This window comes from Pseudonaja textilis, chromosome Z (assembly GCF_049901715.1).
Source record: "Pseudonaja textilis isolate UNSWEBS1 chromosome Z, rPseTex1.2, whole genome shotgun sequence".
NCBI classification, from domain to species: Eukaryota; Metazoa; Chordata; class Lepidosauria; order Squamata; family Elapidae; genus Pseudonaja; species Pseudonaja textilis.
In genome coordinates, this window is record NC_142008.1 from 112,735,629 (window position 1) to 112,742,975 (window position 7,347).

Here is a 7,347-nt window from a genome sequence, read left to right on the forward strand (position 1 = left end):
CCAAAAGCAAGCAGATAGACGTTCCAGCAGGCAGCAGACCAGGAACAGAACCAGGTGCATCCAGAAGCCGGGTCTATTATGTTTCCCTTCCTACCTTTATTACTGCCTGCAACCGCACCCACAATGACATTGCAGTTTCTTGCTTAAAGCTACATAGACACTTAATCCTAGGTTTACATATTTATTCAACCCAAACCTGGTTGGTGTATCCATATACCCAACAGGTTCTCCCCAGCAGCCAGCTATAAAAGCAGGCTGCGGGGTCCCACCAGTTGCTGATTGCTGCGAGCCAGTTCCAGGCGTGGCAAGCACGGTCAGCCCTTTATTGTTTCAATAAAGTATTCGTTGCATTCATGCTCTGGTTCAGCCTCTCTTTTCCCAAACTTAACACTGCATCTCTGTTTCGTTTGGTGGCAGCAATGCCTCAGATAGAAAATCCATACAGAATGTGGTAAGGACAGCCAAGAAGATTATAGGAAGCTTCCTGTTATTCAGGATAGTGCTTATAAGCACTATGTGCTTATCGGCACGATGTACTTAGAAATCAAGGCAGTGTTAGAGACTCCAAACACCCACTTTACAGTCTGTTTCTGTTGCTCCCCTCTGGGAAGAGGTTTCAAAGAATTTCTAGCAGGACTACCAGATTCTGTGACAGCTTTGTTCTCGATGCCACCCATCTGGAAAACTTGCAAGGTTCGTTTTTCTTGCCATGTACATGTATGCATCTGAATTAGATTGTATTGTTTCCCTCATATAATATATATGGGTATATGCATAATTTTGTATTTAATTATTCTGTCATATTTATGTAGTTCATATTGGAGGTGGTAACCTTTTGAAACGTGCAATGAAATTTCATTTCAATGTATATCACTTTATTGTGAATTTGACAGTAAAAGTTATTATTCTATTGTAGCACATGGTGCTTGAAATATTATCCTATAATGACAAAAGCTTAAAAAACAAACAACTTAAACAGGATGCTAGATTTGTTTTATGTGAAGTTATTATTTTAGTTCAGTTTCCATGTAAAGCTGAAAGAGGGACCAAATCTACATTTATAACAAATCCCATCTAAATATCTATAAATATAAAGAAATATATGTCTTAATTTATGAAGATGTAACTACCACTAAGATATTTGCGAGGTGAGGCACATATTTCCCACAATAACATTTGATATTTGATATTTCTGGTACATGAATTTAGAAATTTCCCTCTGGATCTAAGGCATACTTAAAACTGGGGTTGGATACTGTATTTTTCCCACAAATTAAGAAATAATGCTTCCAATTTCAATCTAGCATTTGTTTTTTATTACAAATAACTCCAGTTCTTCAAGGGGTATATATGTGTTGGTATTTTGCTTTGCATTTTTCAGGATCTGAGATGAATAATAAAAATATTGTGTTCAAACATATTCCCCAAAATATGTTGTACTTAAAGATTGTAAGTGCCATATTAAGAGGAAGAGCTTTATTATTCCATTTTGGGGTTTTTTTTCTACAGAATATTTTTTCAGAATTACCAGCATATGCTGGCCTTAGTGTTTACTGTAAAACAAATTAATGAAAACTCCCAGATTCTACCCAATGTCACGCTGGGCTTCAACATTTTTAACAGCCATTTTAGTCCAGACTGGACTTACTTTGGCTCAATGTTGCTGCCTTTCACTCATTCCAAGTGTGGAGTTCCAAATACCTTGGCTGCAGTCATTGGTACACCTGACATCTCTCTTCACATGGCAATTGTATCGGGCATCTACAAAATTCCTCAGGTAAGATGTGCTGAAGTTATTCATTACCATTTTGCCATAACTCCCCAGACACTTGTATGCTTCTTGCAGTAAAAAGGAGACAATTTCAAATTCCTGGATATTATTTTCTGCTTGATAGAATCATCATAGCAGCATGAATAATTGCCATTCTGAATACAGTGAGGATATTTGACACAGCAAAACATTCTCCAATTCTAGACATTGAACTATGGTTCAGATTTGAAATAGTCACAATGACACTACTTCCAGGAAAATGTATCTACTGATACTTTAAGAGTGATATCTTGCGTGATATTGCTAAATAAACAAAACTAGTATTTCATTAGCTAAAGCACACTCAAAGACCGAAATGAATATTCACATTCTCAAAGGCTCACATAGACCTTTGGAATTGCATATATTTATCTTTCTGTAGTTGACATATGGCCCTGCTCCAGTGATGGATAAAGAAACTCAAGCTGTTTTCTTCCAACAAATGTTTCTGAATGAATCGCACCAACGTAAGGGCCTCCTGCAGCTATTATTGTATTTTAGATGGATCTGGATATACACACACGCACACACATATATATACATATATATGTTTTGAACATATGAATTATTTCTCCCATCCTCTGTCTTTTTCCCTCTTGAATTGCTATATTTCAGGTTCATTCCTTTCTGAGAAATGTCAGATTTAACAACAGTGTTGATGAAAAGATCTCCTTTGATAAAAATGGAGAATTCATTGGTGGATATGATATTATCAACTGGATCACATTCCCAAATCAGTCCTTTCTTTCAGTCAAACTTGGAATGGTAGATCCCACAGCTCCAGCAGACAAGTTTTTCAATATTTCTTTAGATTCCATCACATGGCCAGTAGGCTTTAATCGGGTTAGCTGTTTGAATCTAGATTGGTGTGTCTCGATTTATATACTATAAAATAGGATTATTAATTAAAATCACATAGCAAAATATCTGAATAATATTTATACTAAGTAGAAATGTCCTGGAGAAGGAAAACATTATTTCTAAGAATGTTTACTTTTCTAATAGTTGGTATTATTTTGGCTCTCTGTTAATTACAGACAATGTTTCATGCTTTAGTAAAAACTGAAATCCAGTGTAATATATTTCATCGGTCTGTTGACTTCAAATCCAGAAGCTAAGAAAAACATCTATAACTAACCACCACAGAAATTGTCTTTGGAGAAAAAGACAATTTCTGTAGTGATTAGTTATAACTACACCACAAGAAGATGAGAAGGAAAAGATGATAAAGACAATAATGACTGATGAAATAAACCATGGGAAAAGTACTTTAAAAGATTTAAAATGGAATTGCATAACCCGGAAGATATTGTTGAAAGGGAGATAGAGGTTTGGGTGAATACTCTGGAGACTTGGCAGCCTAAGAGGATAGAAATGGGAGAAATATTCAGTCTGAATGGTGAAGGTACAGATGTTGATAGAGAAAGATCCAAGAGAGGATATGGGAAGCAAGCCAAAAAGATGAATAAGAATTGAAGTATTAAAACAAATGAGTGATGATGGAGAGAAAGGAATTAAATTATTATATATGTAGTTGGATGGAAAGATTGGAGTTTGAAAGATTGGAGTTTATTATGTATGTTTAAATAATAGAAAGAATGGCTCTTGAATCGCATATTATGACTTTGAGCAACCAAATAATGAAGGATTATGTCTTAATATAAACATGTGTATTAATACTAGGATTAGCAATGGTGATATGATTAGAAGCTAGAATAGAGGCAGAAATAAGAAATAGGGGGAATATTAGCAGATATAATTTTTATACAACAGAATATAAGTAATAATTTGATGGGAAAGATCAGGTGTTGAAACATGGTATTACCATGTATGCTTATAATATCATTGACATTAAAATAAAACATAGAAATATTGAACAACTATTTAAAAAATCATGTATATTAATGTTAGGATTATATGAGCTTGATTATTATCACAACTATTTTGATTATCATTTTTGATGTTTGTATCAAAATTAATTATACCCAGGGGCCACACTATTCACATATTGATATTGATTTATACTTAAAAATAAAAATGTAATAAAACTTGAAAAAAAAGAAATTGTCTTTGGAGAGTGTGGATGATAGTTATGAAAAGCAATAGATGCCAACAAAGATATATATTTAATGAATTACTATTTCAGACCAATTCCATCTCAAAATGGTTAAAGTCCCAAAGCATCAATTCTGCCTAGGCTAAGTACAAACGCCCGCAGGATGGAAAAAAGTGTCTGTAGTTTGCATAGAATATTTACTTTGGCCCTCTAATAATTATGGATGATGTTTTTCATGGTTTTGAAGTAAAGGCTGGAAACAAGTATAGTAGATTTTATCAGTATGGACATATCAAAATTCAGAGGCTGAGAAAACCATCTAACCAGTCCAGAAATTGTCTTTGGAGAATGAGGATGACAGTTATGAAAAGCAAGAGATACCAATTAAGATAGAAATTTAAAGAATTATTATTTCAGGCAAATTCCATATCAAAATGATGTCAATACACTACTTCTGCTTATTAATCTATTTTTGTTCTGTTGATTCAATGGTATCATTATTTCACTAAGCACTTCCTATCCCCTCTGTATCTTAAAAAAATATTCTTCATTCATTGATAGGCATTACCTCTATCTTTGTGTAATGATCCTTGTGAGGCAGGATACAGCAAGGCTAAGAAAGAAGGAGAGTCGTTTTGGTGCTATGATTGCCATTTATGTCCAGAGGGGAAGATATCAAAGGAGAAGGGTAGAAAATTTTCAAATACAACCCTATGTCTATACACTGTCTACAATCAACTGTATCAATTGCACTGTGTTCTTTTTCAGACAAGGATGACTGTTCTCAATGTCCAGAAGATCAATATCCAAATCCTGGCAAAAATATGTGCATTCCAAAGCCGATCACTTTTTTGTCCTATGAAGAACCCTTAGGGATCAGTCTGACTGCTCTTTCTATTTGATTTTCCTTGATGACAACTTTGGTAATCACAATCTTCATGAAACACAACGACACTCCTATTGTCAAAGCCAACAACCGGAATCTCACATATACACTCCTAGTTTATCTTCTCATCTCTTTCTTTTGTGTCTTTCTATTTGTTGGGAGGCCCAATACAACTGTGTGTCTTTTTTGACAACCAGCTTTTGGCCTCATCTTTTCTGTGGCAGTTTCTTGTGTACTGACTAAAACTTTTGTTGTGGTTCCAGCATTCATGGCCACCAAACCTGGTTCTAGACTGAGGAAATGGATTGGGGGAAGAATGGTCAGTTTCATACTTCTGTCTTACATTTTTGTTCAAATATGTTTTTGTGCTGCATGGTTGATAAGGTTCCCACCATATCCAGATTCTTCAGTGTCTGAAGAAGTTATCATGGAGTGCAATGAGGAATCAATTATGTTCTACTGCATTTTGGGTTTTATGGGTTTTCTTGCTCGGGTTAGCTTCTCTGCTGCTTTTCTAGCTAGGAAATTACCTGACAGTTTTAATGAAGCCAAATTCATCACCTTCAGCATGTTGGTCTTCTGCAGTGTTTGGCTGTGCTTTTTTCCAACCTATCTAAGCACTAGGGGAAAATATACATTGGCAGTGGAGATCTTTTCCATGATTTCCTCCAGTGCTGGCTTATTAATGTGTATTTTTCTTCCCAAGTGTTTTATCATTGTGATGAGACCTGAACTGAACAATAAACATCAGCCCATGAAAAGAAAGTTTTAAAAAATATATTCTTTATTTGTACATGTTCAGATTTTCCCTACTTGCACCTTTAAGCCAGAGAACAACCTGCAGTTTGATCGGCCTTTCATATTCCAATGCCTTCTCTGTCCCTGAATTTTGAGTAGCTCAATTTTTTCCTTATGGAATACAATTAAACATGGGGACCATATCACTATATAAATAAATAAATAATAACACAATATGATTGCTGTGATATTTCAGTATGTGGCTCAATATACTATCTTATATACAATAAGTGTGTGTGTGAATTATAGATTTGTCTTTAGTGGTCATCTAAATTTATAGGCACATTTGAATTTGTAACAAGAAGTGGGGATTAAATGAGCCTTTCATTTAAACAATGAAGGCATATATTAATTGTTTCTAAAGCAGTCAGATAGTGGGAAATCTCTGAAATGCATCATGGGTAGTGCTCACATACAAAACATGGGGTAAAATCAAAAGATCTTCCATCTGGGTCTAAGACAACTCGCTACGGCCAACTTGACAAAAGTTATATAATATCAAGAAATGATGGAATATAATCATTAAATAAAGATTGCAAAAGGAGAGATAAAATAAAATGTGAATGATTATAAACTACCTAGTCCCAAAGATGCTTTTTCTGGAAAGTCCAGTTGCCTCTTAAAAAAGGACCTTTGGGACAACTATGACTTGGATGACTACGATTCTCCATCGACAGTAAACTACATTCATTTCTATGTTGTAAGATGAGCAGCATAGAAGTTAAATAATTCCTTGTTAGGGCTATAGCAGCAGGGATAAGATTTAGAGCTCTGTGGAAATGAGATGCAAATATATAGAGGCTACAATGTCTGCCACTAATCTGTAATTGTTTCCCCCAGTACTTCCTTTTGTAAGTGTGATGCTAGGGAAGGTTGTGATGAGTCCAGAGTTCCAGAGCCATTTGCTGAAACAGAAACTTTCAGTGTCACGCTTTTGATGAATGAAGGGGATCCTATGGGCTGTATAAAGAAAGACAAGTCCATTACTAACTTATGGTTCAAAGGTAGCCTTATATCATTAATCTTCCATTGTTTAGAAACCATGCAAGAATTAGATAATATGAATTTAGCTGAGCATGGTGATAGAAGAGAATATTTGTGGCTCAAGTTTGAATATCTGGTGCTCTCTGAGCTTGGTTGTTTTCTTGCAGACCTTTCATTGTCAAACTAGGCAACATCATCAGTACTAGTAGGGAGTACGGTTTGATTTAATTTTATATGCTGGTGATTTGCCTCGACAGTATTGGTGAGAGTGTACTTGGTGATGTCCTAATTGGGCTGTCATTTACTGTTAGCATGTTTGTCTTGTAATTTAATAACAACCAACCTCAGAGAAAATAATGACCCTATAGTTCAATCTCTTCTACTGGTATCATACATTGGTGTCAAACACTTCAGAAAGCACATGAATGGAATTACTAGGAATTCCAAGGAATAGCTATTCTTCTGCATAAATGCTTATGACAACAAGCTCTGCCTATTAGTATCATATATAAAACTCCAATAAACTGCACTAGTTTAGAAAATTGCCTAAGAAAATGGCAGAAAATGATGTGACTCATTATCATAGATGTCCACCTCAGACTCAACAAATATCATTCCCCACTATCTACTGCAGAACTCAATGTTTTATGGAAAGGCCTAATCTTCTTTTAACTCAACTTCCTTTTTGCTATCTAACATTCCTAATTATTAATTTCTCATGCCCTCCTATTTTGCCTGCATAATGCAGACCAGAAGTTGAGGTGGATGCTCTCTGAGGTTTTTTTTTTTTTTTTTTTTTTGAGGATTGCTCTG

The 7,347-nt window shown here is 35.1% G+C and overlaps 1 long non-coding RNA gene across 1 annotated transcript; it reads left to right on the forward strand.

Moving 5' to 3' along the window:
• The first annotated feature begins 468 nt into the window (after positions 1-468).
• Positions 469-5,702, forward strand: LOC113451730 (uncharacterized). Its single transcript, XR_015740211.1, has 3 exons — positions 469-693; positions 1,510-1,777; positions 4,635-5,702. It is a non-coding gene; the product is annotated as an uncharacterized LOC113451730 (long non-coding RNA).
• The last annotated feature ends 1,645 nt before the right edge of the window (positions 5,703-7,347 follow it).